The sequence below is a fragment of the Euprymna scolopes genome, chromosome 2 (genome assembly GCF_053919585.1).
Source record: "Euprymna scolopes isolate OS-2025 chromosome 2, ASM5391958v1, whole genome shotgun sequence".
Classification (NCBI taxonomy): domain Eukaryota; kingdom Metazoa; phylum Mollusca; class Cephalopoda; order Sepiida; family Sepiolidae; genus Euprymna; species Euprymna scolopes.
In genome coordinates, this window is record NC_136483.1 from 17,664,635 (window position 1) to 17,688,127 (window position 23,493).

The 23,493-nt window shown below is 30.2% G+C and overlaps 1 protein-coding gene across 18 annotated transcripts in view; it reads left to right on the plus strand.

The window, feature by feature from the left end:
• Positions 1 to 23,493, plus strand: part of LOC145289209 (talin-1-like) — a 617,531-nt gene that overhangs the window by 239,689 nt on the left and 354,349 nt on the right. The window contains exon 1 of one of the 18 annotated variants that reach the window (XM_080136392.1): positions 13,763 to 14,718. The exons of the other annotated variants lie outside the window; for them this stretch is intronic. The gene's annotated coding sequence lies outside the window, so the exon portion shown is untranslated. Of the gene's footprint in view, positions 1 to 13,762; positions 14,719 to 23,493 lie in introns of those variants that run through there. 18 annotated transcript variants of the gene reach the window in all.

Genomic DNA, 23,493 nt, shown 5'->3' on the forward strand with positions numbered 1-23,493 from the left:
ATATATATATATATATATATATATATATATAATTTATGGACAAGAGCCGGTGTGATTTTCAAAATTACATCTAAACTTTATTTTATTCTGCCTAACCGTGATTTACAAATTTATTTTTGTCTTTTTCAATTGATTTCATCTATTACATAGTCTATTCAAGCGATAGTTCTTTTATAACACACACTTAGTGAGGTTTACCATCTATTTTCATTAAACAGATGTTTATTTAATGAATCTCTATTGTTTGCTAATGAAAAATTCAAAATTGCGTCTACAATTGCAGAATACATAATTATTCAGTTCTTTTGCTTTATTGATATTAGGTCTATATATTTTACAAGTGAAATTCAAAAACTTATTTGTTCACGTTTTTCATTTTATTGTATTTTTTATTTGTGACTATTCCAAATTTGAAAATCACTTTGAAAACTTCTTGTACAATAAAAATTTGGAAATGAATCTTACATTACTGACCAAACCGTATTGCATTTAACTTTGTAAATATAGATATGCATGCAAAGAATACTTCCTTTTTAAAAAATTAAAGAAATTGCCGTAAAAATGTTCAAATGTCAAGTAAAAAGATTCCTTGGCAATGCCTAAACTTAACTACTGAATACTTAAAAAAAAGATGTTCAACACATTTAAAATTTCATTTCATTATAACAGATAACTGATTTTCTTTTAAAAACGTCCATATAGTTGATTTAGAAAATAATTGTTTCAGCTATGAACGTTGGATAACAGGAGTGGGGAACAGTTTTCAACAACTAACAGTAAACGTTGAACATTCTTTATCAAAAATAGGCAACAAATGAATAAGTTGTTTAATTGAGAAGTTGTAAACCTAAGCAAAAATGTTCTATTCAATGACAAGCATTATGGATTCCATCCTGCAAGGTCAGCTGATGTACCGACTGTGATAGACCAAGTTGATTGGAAAAAAAAAAAAAAAAAAAAAAAAAAAACATGTTTCTTTTCAAAGGAAAATCTGGTTTATTAGATACTAGCAAGCTGCCCGGCGTTGGCCAGTCATAAAATATGCATTAATATTATATTTTAATTCATACAGAAACTGAGACATGTGTATATGAGTATTATGCTTTTTCTAAACAGTTTACTATTTGAGTAAAAAAGAAAAAAAGAAAAAAAAAAAGATACTTGAGCTGAGATCGAAACCAAAACCTAAAGACAGAAGACTAGAAGTGTTTATATAGGCCGTAGATAATAATATCTAGGATTTGGCAAAGCGCGTCACGTCTGGATTTATTTACGTTGACTTTTACAAAATTATTGCTATTTTTGCTTTTCGCGTGTTGATTTGGCTTTTTCGTATAAAAAGCGAAACTAATTCAAAGGCTAAGATCGTTCTCGGCATCACACCGGGAAACGTCCAGAAGCAATCAGCTTTGATCAATGTTGTATATCAGACACTTGCTATTCAATCTGGACAATTGGGAGCTGTTTTCCCCCTCCCCAATATCTGTTGGTGGGAAAAAACAGTCAAATTTGGGGCCTTGCAGCAAAAGTTAACTACGTGACTTTTATTTGACCTTCTTAATTAGGTCAAATGGAAGCAGCAGAGTTAACTTTTATTGCGGACACCTGTTTTTAATAGTTAAATAAATAAATTCAAACGTGTCTCCGTTGTATGTCGCAGTGGCCCAATGGTTAACGTCACTTTTTTTTTTTTTCACACTTTAATTTCCAACTTTGCCTTTAGGGTTCGGGTTCGATCCTCATACTCACCTACCAAAACTTTTTTTTAATTATTTTACCCCCCCCCCTCAGTTTTGATTTACCTCAAAACACCCGGGCATCGCCGGATACCCCCTGCTAGTATATATATAAAAGGCAAAATGTGTGTTAGTGTGTGTGTGGGTGCATGTGTTTGTGCATTTTTTTGTGTATGTCCAGCAAAGTTTTTTTTCGAGGGGGGGGGTCCGAGCGGTTACTGTTTCTTAGAACTTTTTATATGCTACCTAGATTATAATATCTAAGATTTACGAAAGAGGGTGGTGTGTATCTTTTCTTTGGACGACTTTTACACACTATTTTTGCAGTATTTCTTAGTCTCCGTGTGTTTATTTGGCTTTTCCGTATATAAGCAAAACTGAACCCGTAGCAAAATGAGCCTCCTTGGCATGTGCTCGGGACGTCCAGAAAGCAACGAGGTTTGATCAATGCGGGGAAAAACCCCTTATATCAGACAATTGCTATTTATTTGGACACTCCCCTTTTTATGGGGAGCTGCCTCCCCCCAACGTCTTGGGGAAACAAAACCAAAAAAACTACTGCGCAGCCAAAGGTAAGTGCAGGATTTCATTCCCTCTATGGCGTGATGTTTGGCCTCATTAAGTTCACATACCTGTCATTTAACTTGTTAATCGTTTAATCAAAACATTTTCCATTCCTCTCCCTTCATGGTCGAGCAGGTAAGTTGCCAGTTTTTTTTTCCCCCTTTCTTTTCCACCGTCGCGTCAAGGTTTGAGCCTACTATCTTCCTACCAAAACTTTTTTTTTTTTTCTTTTACACCTCCAAAACACCCGGGCTATGCTGTGCACCCCCGCTAGGAGATATATAAATAGATATCTGCTTTAAAAAGAAACTGCTTGGGTTTGTTGAAATAGACTGCATATTAAGAGCTCATAATTTAATATTGAAATATAATTCTTACAAGAAAGGAATATGTTAAGAAAGCATCTGGGAACTATATCATCTGATTTTACACTGAATCTTGTTTATACTAAGTGGTCACCACTTATGAAAGCTAAAAAGCACTCAAGGATAAGCGTTAATGGGACCGATAAACTAATGGTTAAATGAGGATGAATACTACAAGAAAATTGAAATATCCACATACCTCCCATTCCAAACAAGCTAACAGTAATTTTCTACCCTTTTGTTAGAAACATCACACATGAAATATGAAGACAAAATAGGGGAGCAGCCTTGCAACTTGTTTGGGTATTTGGAGAGATTTTATACTCTCATAGTATCTACCATTAGCCAACATTTTTTTTTTTTTTTTTGGTCCCCCAACAAAAGGAGAGTGAACCTGTAAATTCACCCTTGTCCGTTCGTCTGTCCGCACTTTTCTCAATAACTACGCCTTGGAATATTTTGAAATTTTGCACAAACATTAAACATGATATGAGTAAAAAAAAAAAAGTAACAGAACGGATTTTCCAGGAAAACTCCAGTTGTCCCTCCCCCACCCCCATGGCTGCCTTTCGGGTTCAAATGGCTAAAATTGACACTTTTGTGCTCATTAACAAAAAATTTATGCCTTGGATTATTATAAAACTGTTTGAAAAGTTGTAACTGATTTCTATATAATTTTGTTTGTCTATACTTCATGATAACTCTTGGGTGTGCCCCAGAGGCTCTTTTAGGGCTAATAAAAACACTCCATTTTTGGGACTATTTTATTATATTTGTCCAAAATTTTCTGTGTATGTCTATTTAGCAGTTCTGCATGGTGCTGAACTCAAATTTAAATATGTTAAGGCCTTGGGGACTTTTCGGGCTAAATGGGGGGGGGTGCAAATGATGGACTGAGTCCTTTTTTTGCATGATGATGAATTCGAATTTACATATGTTAAGGCCTAAAACGGCACTGTTTGTTCATTTTCACCAGGGGTGGTGGTGCAAATACTGAACAGTCATTTTTTATGCCTCGTTCACTGTGCACGCATGGGGGATCATACATGCCTCACTTGTTTTTACTAAGTTCATCGCCATCTCAACTTTGAATTATACATTTGTGTGCTTTAAAAATAGATTTATATAGTTTCAACCTGTTGGAATCTAAAATTTCTTTAGTAAAAAATAAAACTATCCACCTACATTTGTTTGATTTCCATGTAGTTTTAAAATCTGCGGTATTCATTATCTTTTACACAACGCTGACAGCCATTTGCCTCGTGCTGCTCTCTAAATGTGTTTCTTTTTTTTTTCTAAATAAAAACCCAAAGGGTTACTCGTTTGATCCACTCCTATTAGATGATAATATTATTACGATTCTAGCAGTTTTGACCAAGCCCAGCCATTTTAGCTTTTGTTCTTCAATACAATAATGCTTTTCAGGAACCCTAATGACTCGCATTATTCCCAGGAAAGAATTTTTTTTTCTCTGTATTTTTTTTTTTTTTTCCACTTAAGCCTTTCAATAACGTATGATGAATTATTACTTTCCATGTTTTATTCATGGTTACTTTTACAGCAACCTTGACCCTCTATGTATATTAATGAGTAAATACTTGCATCCTCTTTAATGGTTTATAGAGTTGGAATTTCGGCCAGTGAGATTTTTTTCGGTTTTAAGTAGAGACAGACAAATTTATAATTGACGTTACTAGATCTCATTTCTTTACCTTTGTCACTATTCCATTAACTATTTGAATCCAACACTAATACTTTAGACCCTAGGTTCATTCCACATATACAAAAATCTTATCAGGCATGAAGCCTTCTTCGTTTATAGAAGTAGAATACAATTGTTCTTAAACTTTCTGGAAATTTCTAAAGGGTTCAAGAGTAGCGGTCTAATAAATGATATAAGCATGATCTCTGTACTACTTTTATTATTCAATTGTGATCATTTTTGTTTGATAAACATAAAAGTTTTTGGTCAGATAGAATTCTTCCAAAAAGACTCTAAAAACATAATATTGCTAAATAGTTTTCTTCATTGGTTTTCACAGACCAAATATGTGTGGATAATTCAAACCACCTTCACATGAATCAATTATAATTTCTCTATTTCTATTATCGCTGACCTGCTGTAATTGGTTCCTCCACTCTATCACCATTTTGTACAAAACTAAATAAAATGCAACCCACATTACCCCTCATTATGCTTAGCAGCTGTGTGCACAAATTCATAATGATCAATTACTTGCTTTAGAAGTGAATCCTTCACATTGAAATATAGAAACCTATGCACATCCATAGCCACCAATTAAGCAAGGTTCCCTCAAACTTTCACCAAAAAATAAACAAAAAAAAACACTCGACTAGCTACATCCACTATATACGTTTTCCCCCACTCTGTGCCTGAATCTAAATGCAAATTGTATGAACAAAGCTTCTTTTCCAGAACTGTTCGCCTGGGAACACTGTTTCACTGGCTTGCTTCCCAGTTGAATACAACATGGTAGCCTTCAAATCCAATGTAAACAAGTTCTTACTGAGCCATCTCCATAAATAATCAAATTCTACTTAATTTACACCATTAACGATTACTACAATACCACCTTATATTTATTAACCCTTATCCTCGAGTGGCCTTTGGGCCTTGATTGGTGTAGAAAAAAAAGTACAATTTCTTAAGATATCCTAAGCTTTAAATCTTCGATATAAGGTTTAGTAGGGTTATACATTGATTGTAATCTTTGTGACAGGGCATAAAAGTAGTGCAAAACTGTTCTGTTCAGAGAAATTTATTTTACCCATCCTTCTTGGGATGGCTATTCTTTTGTGTGTGTGTGTGTGTGTGTGTGTGTGTGTGTGTGTGTGTGTGTGTGTGTGTGTGTGTGTGTGTGTGTGTGTGATACACACATGCACAAAAAAAAAAAAAAAAAGTATATTATTTGCATTATTTTTCTTTCAATTTATTTTTTTGTATTTTATACAACTAATATATATATCGTTATTGAGTATGATTTTTAATTTTTATTTACAGGTAAGTACAGAATTCTAGCATGACTGCTAATAACTGAATACTTCTGTTGGTAAGTAGTTGTCATTCATTGTATCTGCCGAAATTCCATATACTTAAAATAGAATTGGTAATATATGGACCAAAATAATTGACGTTGGCAGCTTATCTGATTTAACCCTTTTTCAATTTTCAACCATTCTTTGAAATAGATGACATTTGTCAAAATGGAATGCTCAGATGCACACAGATTTAACTGAAGGTTCGCATTTTTGCCATTTTACACAAGGCTTTTGAGGGGAGGTTTCTTATATAGCTGATAAAAATAGTAATACTAATAGGAATTAGCTTTCATTATTAATAATTCTGCCATAGGTTCATATTCTACAAAGAGAAATAATAATAGCATTCATTAATCATTTTTATTGATTAGTATCAGTCCGCAATTCTTAAAGGTGTTTGAATCTCTTTGTTCACCATTCTCCTCATAAACCTTAACAAGCATCTTTGGGAAGGTTTGAGTTCAGAGTCTACTGTGGAACCTACAAAGGACAAATCTTTGATTGGTTAGTTTAATCATGTGACTTAAAAAAAAAAGAAGACAATGACCAAATTTTAGTTGAAGTACATTAAGTAACATTGAAAAATTATATATAGAAAAATGCGAGTATGAAAAGTAATATGGTTAAGCTTAAACATGGAAAAGAAAAGGACAAGAGATTCTAGTAAAAAATATAATAAATTTATAAATTAAAATAATGCAGCATTAAGAATTGATTATATCATGTTATAAATTGAATTTTAAAAAAATTCTTAATGCTGCAATATTTTAAGTTATAAATTTATTATAATTTTTATTAGAATATCTTGCCCTTTTCTTTTCCATGTTTAAGCTTAATTATATTACTTTTCATGCTTGTATTTTTCTATTGTAATCCATGATTTTTACAGGCTTCCAGTAAATTCACTTGTTCTTTGTTTAAATTCAGTCTTATTTTTTTTGCCCCATACATACACATATGTAAAACAATGTACGGCACTCGTCTGCTTTTATTCTTTCTGTTTTATTTGTTACTTCTCTTTTCGCGAGAGCCGTGAATTAATAGCAACACTAGTCACTGAAGCGATGTGGTTGCTATGGAAACCGGTCATAAAAATGTTGTTCACCTCCTTACTAATTTTTACGATTTTGAACACCAGTAAATTCATAATTTTTGTTTTACTGAACGTAAATTGAAAATATTTTTTTCACAATGTAGCTGAGAAGGTGATCTATAAACTGTAATAATTGTTTAAAATTTGGTCGAAAAATGAGTGAGCGGTGAAGCTTTAAAGTAGTTCTTAATGACTAAAACTGCCACTTTAACAGATATTCAAACACTACCGTGTTTGAATAATGTATATGGGTATTTTCTTGTTAGAAACAAATCTCAAGGAATAGCTTTAATCTTTAAGATGAATGAAATATAATAAACATTGAAATATTAAAGAAAATTTATATTTCTGATCCCTAAAAAGAAAGACAGACAACCACACACTCATACTCTATTGCCATTAAGAGGATAATCATCAACAATGTATCTTTTTGTGTGGTAGGGGTCTTCTTTTTCTGGAAAGTTTTTTTTTTGTTTGTTTTTTTAAGTAGGAAAGAAAATTGTTTCGCGCCCCATATTAATATGCAAGAATGTTTCAGTAACTTTGTTTCCTTTTCCACAACCCACAATCCCAATTGACCCAGGGATAGTTGGATATCGAAATTACTTTCTTTTTTTTTTTTTTTTTTTAAATCCTCATGATGGATAGTATCATCAGCTTTTGATCTTTTAGTTTGGAGGAGAGGGGAAGCAATGCTGGTAGTGGGAGATTCACTCAAGAATGTTAGTGTTGAGAAATGATGTCATTTGTTGAGTTTTCTCTTGCATGTAATTACAGCTATAATTATGAAATTATTCTTGTATTATCGCTTATTTGTTCACAATTTCCTTTCATTAACTTGTTCTTCTGATTGCCTTGGCCTGGAACTAACAGTGCTCCAGATATTTAAAGATTAAACTTTAGTTGAGGTGGGAGGTTGGTTACTACTATTTTTAAAAAAGGGCAGGGACAGACTACTTGGGGAAAAATTAAATGTATAAAAATGAAGAAAAGAATTTGGAAAAGTGGGGAGAAATTAAGATCTGTCCACTTTTATCTTGCATTTTCCATTCATTTTGATAGAAACCATTTTACAGAAATAGTAAAATTCAGTCATTTTTTTAAAACTTTCTCATAATACAATGTAAATAATAAAGTTATAAATGCAAGTTAATATTAGAAAATTACTAAAATATAAAAATGTAGAACTTGATAAACTTTATCAAAATGATTGGATTCAGTATTGAATGATTAAAAAGTAGATACGCCAGAAAACAAAACAATCATTAAGTTTCTCTAGTTATCAGTTCTTCAAATGTTTAGTTTGTCTTGCTACTGATATCCTCTTTAGTTAGATATAAAATTCTTTTCATTTATTTAATTGACCCCAAACAAGTCACATTACTACTGAGATGTAAGGATACTGTGAATTAGGGGCCTACATGAAGATCCTAAGTCAGGAGTTGTACAGTGAGATGTTTGTTCACATTACATTTTAATTTCTGCGTGTTGGTACAATCAGAAAAAACTATTAACATGGAGTAAATTCCCAAATCTAACAATTTAAGCGAAGAAGCTATTGGATTGGAGTGGAAAGCCCTTTTAGTATATGAGGATCTCTACAGTAAAGGAATAGAATTTTTGGGTCAGTCGAGGGAATTTACATTAAGGGGGCACTAGTGCAGCATGTTCGTCGCAACATATTCCATTAAAATAATTGTAAAATAAGCAGGATAGAGTTAGACAGATGATACTTTTTTAAATGAGAGAATGGAAAGACTATTGGTAATACATTAGCACAGATGTAATGATATTTCATGTGTGAGTGAATGGTGGCTTTTTAAAGATAGAGGATATATGGGAAGTTTTTTTTAAATTTTATTTTAACATAGTAGAGGTGTTGAATAGCAGGAGATCATATTAAAAGATGACGGGGAGTTCATATTGGGGACACATTAACGGGGCTCATGAAATACAGACATGAGGGAGAGAAGGCATTTATATTACAATTCTTTTAACACATATTAGAGGAGAGTTCTTAACACAGAGGAGGGGAGATACATAATCTTCGAAGGGTTGCACAATGTTCATTATAAGATGATAAACACAATTACCTTTCGTTTATGATGAAGGATGTGACACAAGACAACACTTACAACATAATGATGACTTCTTAACCATCTGATCAGCCGGTCGATGACGTCAGGAATTCAAACTTGGATCTACATGGTTAATCCTCTACCCTTCCCCTCTTAAGGGACTCTCCTCTCCAACTGATTATGTCAACTCTTGACTGATCAACTCTCCAACTGACTAAAATCTAAACCCATATTATCATGTATGGAGAAGTGTCCTTTGTCTATGACATCAGAAGTGTGTTTTCAAACGTGACTAATTTCATGTAGCTTTTCGTATGTTTGTCCAACACACTCTTGACAAACAAAAGAATCCTCAGTTCTAACCTAACCTATTTTTAAACAATATATTTTAATATTTAATGTTTAATATTCAGATTTCTAAAAGAATTAACAATAGACTTAATTTCTAACATTCCATTTCTTAACTTTGCCTAGAGGGTTCGATTCTAGGCTTATCCTAATCTCATTTTCATTTATCTAATATTCTTCTTATTTACATGGAAAGGGGACAACCCTTTTCCATGTAACAGAGCCCACTTTCCTTGCAACAGTATTGACGATATTTTTTATATTTTTTTTTTCTAATTCTTAATAGCAATGGCACACTTGCATTAATATCATGTTGTATAAATGTGCAGCCATTGAAGAGAACCTGGATCTTTCTTTCAGTTAAGGAAGATCTAGTTATATTATATATTGGTTTGTACAAATTTATTTTTGTGAGAAGACCTGGTCAAAGGTTTTTGGTATATCAAATGCTACAACCCTAGCTTCACAAACCTTGTGTATGATATATGCATTCAGAGATAACTGTTAGAATATCCACAGTAGAACAGGCTTGCTCATATCGATGCAGTTCATGAAAAATTTGAGGTCTTTATCATTAATCAGTTGGTGGACTATCATTAGATTGAATGATTAAAAAAAATTGAGGTTTGGTGCATAAAAGCATAATTTCATCTTAATAAATTCATGTGTTTTTAGAAAAGTGTTTTTGATAAAACATAAGCAGGTATGAAACTTATTTATCTTCTGCTATCAATAAAATAACAGCTTGTGTTCAATGAGTTTTACACTAAGTATTGTTTTAATATAAAAGGTAGTTATACTGTAAAATAAACTTTAAAACAAATTGGGAGTAAAAAGTCAGTTAAAAATAAAATTTTGAAGTCTGTTGTGGTGATTAATTTCTAAAAATAATCTTTTTTGTATATTTCAATCAAATCAGTATTAAAAACGCTGTTAGCATTCAGTGGATCTATATAACTAGTGTATTTACCCAGTATTGCCTGGGTCTCAAATATGTTGCACATTAATTTTTTATATTCAGCAGAAATTTAACTGGGAAGTATAACCAGTGAAAGACTAGCATCTTATCACAGAAACAGTTTAGGTCATTAGTTCTGATTAGTGTTATAGGCTATGGACATAAGAGCTGTACAAAATACGGGATGGATTTTATTTTTCACCCATCCACCAACTCATTTTTTATTGCAATTTATAAAAAAAAAAAATTAATTCTTGAGATCTAATTTTTCATATTTTATCCTTAAAGAAATTAATGTCAAAGTTTTATTTTTGATTTCTACAAAATGAGATTTCAGTATTTTACTCATTCCTTGTATGATAGCTGATAAGTGGACCCTATCGTCCCTAAATAATTGAGAGTGCATTTTAATTACGTCGTTAGTTTTGGGTTGTTGTTTTTTTTTTTTTTATATATATATAAAAATGTTTATGCCTATTCTGCTGGTGATCTGGTAGCATTTTAATTTCTATAACTTCCTTTTCTGTCTGTAAAGCGTTGCATTAAGAATAGACAAACTCTTTTTAGTAGTGACTTAGTATATGAACACATTTTTACGTATTTTCACAAGAAAGAATTTATCTAAAGAATTTCTTTAGATAAATTCTAATTCCAATCCGACGTTCTTGTGATTTAGAAGGATAATGTTTAAAAGAATGTTGAGATTTACCAATCCTTTTTTTTCTCTCTAACATTTTTTCCTCCGATAAAGATCAGTGAGTATTTGTAAGTAAATGCTGTCAAGGACAATTCACCTCTTTATAGGAAGTATAGACATATATGTTGAAATATCAAAAGAAATTAGGATTTACTTTAAATTGAATTTTTCTGATTCCATATTTTTTAACCGTCACAACAGACTTCCAAACTTTATTTTCTGATTTCATATTATTTTCATTTGAAAGGATATCCATTTCTCAGACTGAACAGCTCGTGACAAGATGCTAGTCTGTCACTGGTTATATGTCTCAGAAGGATTGATTCCTATTTATGCACCTGGGTGGAATGTTTTTTTATGGCACCTGAGATTCTCAAATGGTTACCTCTCTTCAGACTCCACGTCGTTTGATTTTGGTGATCTGATGGAAACTGATACGCCTTGTCATTACATCGTAAGTAAGCAGTTGAAAAGTCCAATTTGATTAATTGTGAAAAAAAGATTTCATGGTTTTTGTTTTGAAGAAATGTCATTCTTGCTTTAAATACACAAGCGTCAATTTAAATGAGAAACCTTTTGTGTTCCAGAACTTATTTTTCTACATAGTTATCACCAATCTCAATGGACTTTTGGTGCCTTGGTTGTAAAATTTGGAGCACACTTTGTCATTCGTATTTCTGTTGCCTCTCTTAAATCGACGAATCTATCTCTTAACTGTGCCAACATGGACTGCATTGGCTTCATAAACGTTCCAATAGGCGCTGATGATTGTTGACCGCTTCTATTTTTTTCTGTATGGAGGAATTCAATGACACATCTCTGCTTCTGATGTATGTTCATGACTGGGGTTGCTTTCTTAGTCTCTCACCGTCAATATCTGCAACAGAGAGATCAAACTTTCAGGTCATGAAAGCTGAAGTCATCATAACAATGCAATTTGCAATCCTCTATGGGCGGAATAAAAAATAGGAAGCATTACTTTTGGAAGATCCCTCATAAATTTACACGATTTTTGTATCCTGAATAAACCTGAAATAATCTTACTGATATTACAGATCCCCAATGAATGTATTTTAAATTGAACAATATCTTTTTTAATAAACATTTGTGATCCCAACTGGTCACCTCATAAATGGAGTAGAGAGGTAAAACCAATTTGTGCCATCACTGTGTGCATTTAACTTTTGCTATTGAGACGGATGTTCATTAAACTTTACAATACGAGTTAGCAAGTGATTTTCTGCATTCTAATGCAAGCTTGTCGTGTCGAGGAATCACAGTCTGTAAGAATTTTGGGGTCAAATTTTTTCAAATCTGATTCTGATTATTACTAATTATAAAATGAAGAATCTGAATAAGATATTTTGGTATTAAAGGAGTCTGACTAATAATAACCCTCGAAGTTCACAACCTTGGCTTAAATATAGTCAAGTAACAAATTTATCTAACCTTGTGCAGAAATTACAAAATAAGTTCATTGCAACAAATGTTCAACAAATATTTTATCAATTCTACTATATTTTTAACTAATACGTATTTCATTAAACTTATTTTTTATGAGGCAGCTGGGGGGGGGGACTAGTGTGTCAATATGAGTCAAATGAACTATTTACTAGAACGTAATTTTCATTTTCTTTTCATAGCGTAAATAAATGTTGTGTGCAATATTTCTTCTTTTTTTTTTGTTAGGATTGAGTTGAAACGATAGTTAAAAATGGAGATCTTTAAACAGACATAATGAATGAAAATATTGTATACGATCCATTGAATGAATATAAGACATTATTTTATTGCAGGGGTAGGGGATTATGAATGCATATCTTTTTTTTTAACTGCATTACTAGATATTATCATAAATTTAATATAAACCATTAAAATAATTAAAACAAAAATGAGCACTTTAATAAATATCAATAAATCGGTATGAGTAAAAACATTTGAAAATATAGATGGTGGTGGTGGCATGTGGTCATTACTTCCCACTCTAATACAGAAAAAACAAAAAGAAAAAACTTAAAACCTAAATTATGAGAAAGTCTGATCTTTGTTCCTATTTACTTGCCCATGAACACATAAAGTTGGATACAAGGTCAGTTTTTAATGTGGAGATGGTGTATCCAACTTTCCAAATGGAGCATTCTGTATTGAAACTAAAAATAAAATTGCCCCAATCTAGGAGTTTTCTCAGTAAAAGGGCAGAACGAATCTTGTGGTTTGAATTATTTATTTGCAATAAAAATTAATTTCTCTTACAAATAAGAAACAAGGCCTAAAAAGTGTTGGGGTGGTGTTAAAGGTCATTGTCTGTCATACTCTTAATTAGATGCATTTTTTCACAATTTGTTCAAGTACTATTTCTTTTACTATTTGTTTATTGCTTACACTTTCTTAATCGCCACAATACCACATTTACTTTATGGTCTATCCTACTTAAAATATCAATAATGGTTTGAATTTAATCTAAATAAATATATACATCACATGTTGATTCTAGCCCATTGTTTATGCAGCCAGAGATGTATTCAAAATATTAGGTTAATTTATTTTTTGACTAATTTTTTTTTTTTTTATGATGCAAACTTGGACTGAAATTCCTATTCCAATCTGAAAGAATATTGTTTTCTATAAAATATTTAGAAATCACCTGTAGAATATCATAATTATCATTTTTACATTAATAAGACTCCATATAGTTGGATTTTCTTTCTATCTTTGCGTTCTGCCTCCCCTTTTGTTTCTCACCCCTCCACCACCATCACCCATCCCAAGCAGCTGAATTATATATTCCGTATTCTTATGCTGACTAAAAATAAAATAAACATCAAAATAATAATAAACAATGATAATATAGCAGTTACTATTTAGATGTGTTGCTGCTGCTGCTTCATTTCTCTCAATACAAGAGTTGTGTGTGATAACAATGAAATGTCTACAGTGGCTGTAGGTAGGGGGAGGTGGAAACGATGGCTGGTGAGCCTGGCAGTTGTGGATGGGCCAGGCTGATCTATGGATGGGATGTGTGTGCATTGCCTCTGTTGTGCATAGTTCTTTCATGTTGGAAAGTACCAGCAAAGCAACTGTATGTGGACCCACCCTCCCTTCCTCCCTCGCCTCTCTAGTTATCATCCATCACCCTTCCCATCTATATTCTAGTATAAAGAGACGGCTACTAGCATTAGCAGTAATTTCATTGTCTTTATCAACTTTACCTAGTTGATTAACTTAGTTGACTGACCGACTGAATCCCACTGACCGTTGTCCATTGGTATTTCGCACAATGAATTCACTCTTGATCCCGAGCTGTGCAAAGGGTTGGCCATTGAATTCAGTATTCGGAATGAGGACAGCAAGAACATTAAAGGAAAAGAACTGGTCTCCAAAAGGGGGCGGGAGTGGAGAAGAAGAAAAACATTTGAACCATCCTGTTTGAAAGAAATACATAATAAACAGTCACGACCAATTCTTGTCATCTTTGAAAAGATGTTTTAAAAGTTGCACATAAGAATAATGACTTTTATTATAAATGTATAAATGGACCCCCTTTAAAAAAAAAAAAAAAAAAAAATGAACTTTTTATTGAGTTGAGAATCATCTTTGTAACAACCATGGCCAAATGTTGATCATTTCTTATTTGAATTCTCTCGGCTGATCCCGTTATTCAGTACCATTTTGTTTCTAATGGTAGTTTCAAAACGATTTTTATCAGTCAACTTATGCTGATTGGGAAAAGTGCAGACCATTTGTAATCCTGTGTCAAATGGGTTTTGAATATTGGTGGAACGACACTCACAGTGGAAAAATCTTGAGCAAGGAAAGAAGGTAAAAATATATGCATTTCATTCCTTTTTTTGTTTATATACTCAAATAAGTTCAACAAATTAGGATCATTTTACCTGGGGGGGGGGTATTATAGATTTTTGAAACTCTTTAATTCATTCTTTTTAAGTGAGTTATTTAAAATTATTTTATATAATGTAACTGTGTTTTATATAATGTTGCCTTTTATGAAAAAATGCATATATCTATTTGTGTAATATATATAATTAATGGATGTAAATAAAAGTTTATCTACCTCCAAAAATTATTTCGATAATTTTCAGTGTAAATATAGTTATCATTGTTTGTAAAAAAAACAAACAAAAAAAACTGTGCACAACAAGTTGCATGAAGCAAAACAATCTTGGTTATTTCTCAACAATAACATCATGTAATATATATATATATGTGTGTGTGCGCACACACGCATTATATAAAAGGAACTTTGTGTATGAGCTTGTGCCCTATGTACTCTGAAACAGTTGGGCCGATTTTTGTTTTAATTTCACACAAAGGTACTTAATGTGTGTGGGAGTGTTCTTATGTAGGTTTTGTAAATAAATGCATCTAATAAGCATTGAATAAGTATTGAAAATCGATAATCGAAAAAATTCAATTAAATCATGAAGTTTGATTTTGACGAAAGCCTATAAAATCAACTGTAGATTCTTTTATAAGACGGGCCCGTTTGAAATGAATGTTTCTTTTTAGAGCACAATTTAACGATAATACTTGACTTTTGTACATTTAACTTTAAGTGATTATGCAGAAATAATTTCATAAAAGTTGGTTCCTTGACAAGATAGGGGTGCATTCAAAATGAATGTTTCTGTTTAGAGCTCAATTGAACTATGTTTCCCTTTTGCATTTTAAACTTTAAATGAAGCCATTATTTACAGATAATTTTATAAAATCAACAATAAGATACTCTACAGTGCAATGTCGACTACAATGTATTGTGGACTAAGTCACTGCGAGGACGCATGTGAAGATTCCTTCTGGTACATTGTGTGGAGGGGAGGTTTCAGGAAAGAACATTTGTTGATCTTAATTCCAGACAACTTCGGGTTTTATCTTAGTGTGTGTATATATATATATATATATATATATATATATAAAGCTGAACGTCAGTGTGTGTGTCTGGTCACGAATAGGCTCCTATATGGTTGACTATTATAGAAAACTGATCACATATAATGATAGAAGATGTATCGAGACACAGGAATGGGTATGTTTGATCTGGCATAATGATGATTCATTAAAATTGTGGGGTCTGCGTACGCGCCTGGTCCACAAAGTATGGAAATACAAAATTTAAAAAAAAAAAAAAAAAAACGTTTACAAGTGTTTTTGATATAGATGTACATAATAATACTTTTTTAAGTATGTTTTAACTTAAATAAGGATGGTATAATAAAATTGTGGGGTCTGCCTCGCGCCTGGCTTCCATAGAATGGAAATAGGCACAAACTTTAATAAAGACTTTTCATATCTATCTGCGTAAGTATACTTTGATAATTATGTTTCAGTTTGAAGAAATATAGTATAATAAAATTATGGGGTGTTCGTTCGCGCCTAACCTCCATAGAATGGAAATATGTCACAAAGTTTAACGAGGTTTTTTAATATAGATCCACAGAATATTGTGATAAGTGTTTCAGTGTGAACAGATATGGTATAATAAATTATGGTGTTCTATTTTATTTTTACTTTCATCATATTTTCTTTGGTTTTGATACCCTCAAATTCGAAGCTATCTCTTTACAACCCTTCCTTTTCATAACCTATCATACTTTCATAAATCAGAGTCCATTTTCTGTAGGCTGTTTTTGAACCCAGTCAACGACGGGTACTTTTGCTAGTGTGTGTATATATATATATATATATATATATATATATATATATAATTATCATTTATGTACTTGTTAATATTCTAATTGACCAGGTTAGTGAAGTTAGCAATTCAATTTTATTTTGATTAATATTCACTGTAAAAAAAAAGTAACATTTTGTCTGTTTGTGAATGAGGAAAGCTACTAAACCTGTTCAAATCATATTTTCAATTATGAAATTACTTCATTTAATGTACTTGAGTGACTTGATGAACATTTTCCTTTTTATAGTCAAGTGTTAAAATTCAACATGGATTTAAAAAATTTTATGAAGCTTATAAATTTTTATAAAGTATAATTACATTAATTGAAGTACTTCTAATTTTCAGATAGTCAGTTTTCAAATTAAACTCTGACTCTATGCAAATTAAGACTATCCACAGGCATTTGTTTTACAGTATTTAAAAAATGTAATTTAAGCTACTAAAACATGAACAAATTGACAAGTTTTCTGTTATTCAATATTTGATAACAAAACTTTATTGCTTAAAAAAATATCTGACCATTTCTTGACTAAGTTTCTTGTGTCTACTGTTAATCGATTATTTATTCAAATAAAACTTCAATATCTTAAAATACTAAAATGACTTAAAAAATAATTACGAAATTAAATCCACTATAATGCATTTCTGTTGCTTCATAAACAAGTTTTAAAAGTTTTGGAAGTTTACATTCAATAATTTTACTAATAAAAAACAGTGCCATGACAAAACTAGTTATAGCTTTATAACAGTTTAGTTCGAATTAATAAATTAATATCCAAACGACACCATAATAATTAGATTTTACTTTCAACATCTTTTTAATAAAAAAGTGAAACAAATATGAAAGTAAATACTATCAAGCAATGGTAAAAGTAGGTACAGCTAGGATACAATAAATTCCTCTCGGAAACGTGTTCACAGTAATGATGATGAGAAAGATGTTTGTATAATTTCTCTCTCTCTCTCTCTCTCATATATATATATATATATATATATATATATATATATATATATATATATACGCAATCATTTTTAGTAACTTTGCAATAAAAAAATAATTTAAAATGTTTTGATGAAAATTGTTTACTATACTTTTAAAATAAATTCAGAATAATTTATTTTATTCCAGCTCCACCTTAGAAAATTGTATCGCCATCCCAACTTCTCTTTACGGTCATAAAGGCTAAAAAAACTTTGATGTCATGAAATGTTAGCCATCATTAAAAAAAACAATCTCTGAGAAGACAACAATAATGTAAATTCATGTTAAACTGATTGTTGTTTTATTGGGCTCTTGCGCATTATCTTACGGTTTCTACATGTTTTTCTAGTATAAATATAAATACAAACTTTCAAAAAAGAATAACTTTATATAAAGATGGAGCACTCTTATAAAAGAAATGATCCTTAAAAATAATTGAATACTTTTTCGGTTATGAGTATCATGAATAAAAATTATAAATAACATTAGTATATATATATATATATATATATATATATACACACACACTTTTAAAAATTATGTGTAATAGCTTATATGTGTGTGTGTGTGTACACTTGTAAAAAAAAAAAAATTTTTTTTATATTCCACTATTCTTTACACACACAAACAATCATGGAGGGGGGGGGCAGGTTTGACTTGTAGGGAAAACAGTTTTATCTTAAACTTCACATGCTTCAATAATATACTTTTCAAGTGAATTTTAAGTATTATTTACACTATTAAAAAGGAAGTATATTTTTACTGCTGTGAACAATGAGATTTTTGTATCGACACTTCTCACTCAATTGTGGCATTTTATACTAGAGCGATTTGGACTAAACAGTAATTTTACACAATATCAATCCCACTTGTCACTTTTAGCTGAAAATGTTTCATAACTCTCAAGTTGAGTTTTATATATCAATTTTATTTAAAGAAAAATATCTTTATTTAAATTTTATTGTTTAAGTTTAATCCAATATTTTTTTTAATATTGGAAATAAATTTTAATTACTGAATTTATTCTGGCAAGTAATGATACATATTCAATCTTAAAATCCATATAATTCCTTATTTACTTAGTGTAACATCTGTCAAATTGTTAAAGACTTTAAACTATACTAATCTACTTATTACTCTCTCAAATAATTTTCAAGAAAAGATAACTAAATATTAGTGTATACTATTAGATGGATAATACATGCAACGATGCCAGATAATAGATTAAAACTATAAAAAAGAAAATTGCATCTCTTTATAGAGATAAATTAAACAGACATTATTTATAGCTGAAGTACCGAAGGCAAATTCATAATTTCATGTCCAACCCCCTTGGGTAAAGATGACGGATCAGACTCCAGGATATATCAAAGCTCTCTGGAACATACTATGATGAAAATAGTTTTGCACAACTGATCTTGGAAATATTTATAAATTTTTTTTTGTCATTTTGGGGTGTTGGAATTAAAATTTTAATATTGGGAATTTATAGGATTTTATGATTTGCATGTAGTTTTAATTTGATTTATATTAAAAGTAAAAACATTCTCAGTTGAATATTTAAACTTTTGTAAACATTTTATAAAAAAAATGGAGTTGAATATATTAAAATTCTTTGTTTAAAATATAAGAATAAGTCCAGTTTTTCTAAAGTTATATGTATTTTATGTAGAGGTGGAGAGTTGGTCAGAATTTTTTTGCAGTAGTTGTAAGTCAATTTTTTTATTTTTGATCAATTCTTTGCATCATAGATTGGAAGCTAGCAAATATTTCAAGAATACTTTTTCTTCCCCAATCAGCTTCTAACCTCTGATTATCATATCTGATTTTCTTTTACTTTCAGAGTTTTTTTTTTTTTTAGAAACTTATTTTTAGAAGATTTTTTTAATGCAAGTTTTACTTAAATTTAAGTTGTACTCATTGCATTAAAAGAAGGTTTGCAACAAATTTGATGGACATACAATAGATTTTACTATAAAATTGTAATCTATATATTAATAAATATAATGGAAATAGGTTGAATCATGCAGATTTCATGTAAAAAAAATTATTTTAAACAATTATTTACATATTGAAAAAGAAAAAGCAATAATGAAAATGTTTGTTACTTTGCATGTATTCTTTATTTTTTAACATTTATAAAAACATTTTCCTTTTGATTTACTAATTTTTTTGCTCAAATAGAAAAGGAAATATCTTGATAAAACAATATAATTTTTAAAGAATTGTTTACGTCAAGCACATATTTGTTAGTGTCTCTTGTGATTTTGATATAAACTTGTTTAGATGCTATGCAAAATTAATTACCATATAAACTTTATAAACATTAGACTAGCAACCTATAAACTTGTACTTCAGCAATATTTAACCCTCGACCAGTCTAATAATGGCAAACAGTGACAATAAAAATTTTTCTCAATATTCAGTCCTTCGTTCCCTTTTCTTCGTTACATCTTCCCTTAACATATTAACACTTTTTTCTACTTATTTATATTTTATATTAAAGTCTATATCCCCACTGTTTCTAGTAATTTATTTTTATTTCGGACTATTATTCTCATCTTTATTAGTTGTTATTTTTCATCTTTTATTGGTTGAAAAAAAATGAAAAACAACAACTAATAAAAATGAGAATACTAATCTGAAATAAAAATAAATTACTATATATAATGCTCATCTTAAAAATGAATTCCAATTAAGGAATAATATATATATACCCACTGTTTCTGTTTATTTAGTATCATTAAACAGGGCTATTTTTCAGAAGAGATGTTGAGTTAATTATAACAATCAGATTTTCATAAATAAAAAAAGAATTTTATTTTCTATTAAGTAATTTAAATTAATGGACGCTTATGTTTTTGCTTTATTTTTTCATGGATTAATTTCAGTTTTGTTTTCTTTTTTGTTTTTTTTTCTTCAATGTTAAGATGATTATATAATTTGTATTCATCAATTTCTAGCATTTCTATCAAGTTAATTTTCTAAAGGAGTAATTTAATGTAATCTAAATTTTTTCTATATTTTTATTTAAGACAACCGTTTTATTTTAAGCAGTGGTTGATGTTTAGTTTGTGAGTTCAAATTTGAAATTATGTTTTATTTTATAGTTTATGAATATTGGAACATTATTAATATAATATAGCTAACTATAAGCTGTCTAGTTGTGCTTGTCATTTCTTTATGCACAACTATGTTTTTTATAATTTAATTTCTACAATTTTGATAAGAAATATTCATTTATCACTTATTAGCTGTACCTACATAATGTTGTCTGAAATTCGGTGAACTCATTTCATTTTTAATTTGTTTGCACAGACTTTTAGTTCTAAGGTAGATAAATCCTATTATATTCAATATAAAATTAGTTATTTCCCCTTGCTGATTTCTAGATAAAAAAAAAAAGTGTCATTATCAGTTGTCTGGACCAGATTTATTAATTTTTAAAATTGTAGCAAAATACTTTCTATATATTGCCAATAACATGATGCAAAATGTGTCATTATCAGTTGTCTGGACCAGATTTATTAATTTTTAAAATTGTAGCAAAATACTTTCTATATATTGCCAATAACATGATGCAATGATAATAAATGAACATTGACTAGTCAATAGCAAAATTTTATTTGTCAGCTCAAATTCTATTTTCTTTGAAAATCCTACATTTATCTGTTATGAAGCTATAAAATTTAAATTATCAGTTAGAAAGATAGGGTGATATTAAAAAGCCCTTTTATTATTGACTGATATTTATGGGAAATATTTTAAAATTGTATATAGTTTTTAAGATTGAAAGGATTGATATTAAAATGTTCTTGTATGGTAGGCATTGTCTGGTTTTTATAATTTCATTGGCAGTATATAAATTTACAAATATCTTTTACTCCACTGTTTATTCAATTTTATTGTCAACATTTTTAATTTTAATCACTATTCTTCCTAAATCATCTATCAAACCATCTTGGATTTAACAAAAAAAAAACTCACATTATTAAACCAAGATGTAACATTCCACAGAAAAGAATACAAGAAATTTCAGTTTTAATTAATTTTTTTTACAAATATTACCAGCCATGGCTAGTATATATATATGTTGTGAGCATAGAAAATATAAATAATTTCCTTCATAAACATTGTGTGTACTTTCTGCTTAAAACAAATATAATCTTCAGTATATATACTATGTGTTCAAGTGACAGATAGTGCAACACAGAGTAAAGAAAATAAGAAATTTAAAGGAAAAAAAAAAAGATAATCCAGTTATATGAGGTCTTATTAATGTAAAAATGATAATATTCTGTAGGTGATTTCTCAAAATTTTATAGAAAAAAATGTTGTTTCAGATTTGAATAAGAATTTCAGCCCAAGGTTACATCATGTAAAAAAAATAGTCAAAGATAAATTAACCTAATATTTTGAATACATTAAAATTCTGAAAAATTAATAATTAATAATGCTAGTTAAAGGTTGGAACATAAGAATCTAAAAAAAAATAACCTTGTGTTGTCTCAAAGAAATGACTTGTACATACCTGCAAAGATCTTAGACGCAGTTTAACTATTGAAGTGCTGAATTCTATTGTCATTTTCCTGTGTTGAAATGAATATCAACCAACAAAGTTAACATCAATATTGAAGAATCGTTTTACTTCCTTTTATTAATAACACTTTAGTGACATATACTATTTCATGTTATGATGTTAGAGGCTTTTTTTTTTTTTTTTAATATACAAAATTGTCACATCAAACAGCCCAGGATGACTAATGTGATTGTAGATTTATAACTAGCTCTCTGCTTGCAAGGTAACTAGGACTGGGTTTTACATTCAGTGTTTGGTATTATACAAATGATTACTCAAGATATTGGCCAAGCTCAATATTGCAGAACTTTAGTGATATTATGTGATAAATAGCTTCTAAAATTAAGATGAAAGAAATACAGGTAAAAAGAAAATAAGAGTTGATTGTTTCTTCTAAGAGTTTTAAGCCTTTTGTAGCAAAATAGTATCTCCTTTTCTTTCAATAAAATGACTTGAAAATTACATCATTCAGTCTGATTATTGTTTGGTTAAATAGATTTGTTTTATTTATAGGCTACTGCAGCTACCAGATGATAAGTGTCTGGTGTACTTCAATAGATACCCATTTACATTTTTATAAAGGTTTCATATGGTTTTGAGGTGGATCAGATTATGACTGACACTTTTAGTTTTATTTAATTCTTAATACAAATGCATTTATTTCAGTCAATGCATACGATCAGGTGAGCAAGTGCATTTAACAAAATGAATCACAAGAAGATTTAGCAAAAATCTTTCTTTCTCAATTTTGCTTTAGATTTCAGTTTTCAGCTATCTTCTCTCACAATCTTGTTGGAGATCATTTGTTTGGTCCCCCACTCCCATTCCCCCCCGTACTCATATCTTGTTTGAGTATGCCCCTCCCTTCTCAAGTAAAGAAAACTGGTTTTAGAAAGATTTGACTTGCTTCCAGATACTTTATAGGCCACCATAACTAACCAAATTTAAAACCTGTTGAGCATTTGCGAAGGATATTGCAGACCTCACTAAATTCTGTGTAGCCACACCCAATAGACACACCCTTTTTCTCCAATTGATTTATGCCACACAACAGCTACAGTTTGGTAGGCTTCTTGAAAGGTAGGTATTCACTGCCATTCAATTGATGGGAGGAGCCACACCACATTGTTCAGTATATCCTTTTAACCATTCTTTCTCCATTTCAGTTTATATATATATATATATATATATATATATATATATATATATATGTATGTGTGTGTGTTTACACACATAATTTAGGACTCTGGTTTTTTCTACTATACTAAAAACACCTTAGTGTGTGTTTATTTTTTTGCTCTACTTATAACCATTATAGTATTGAGTAGAATTGGAACAGGT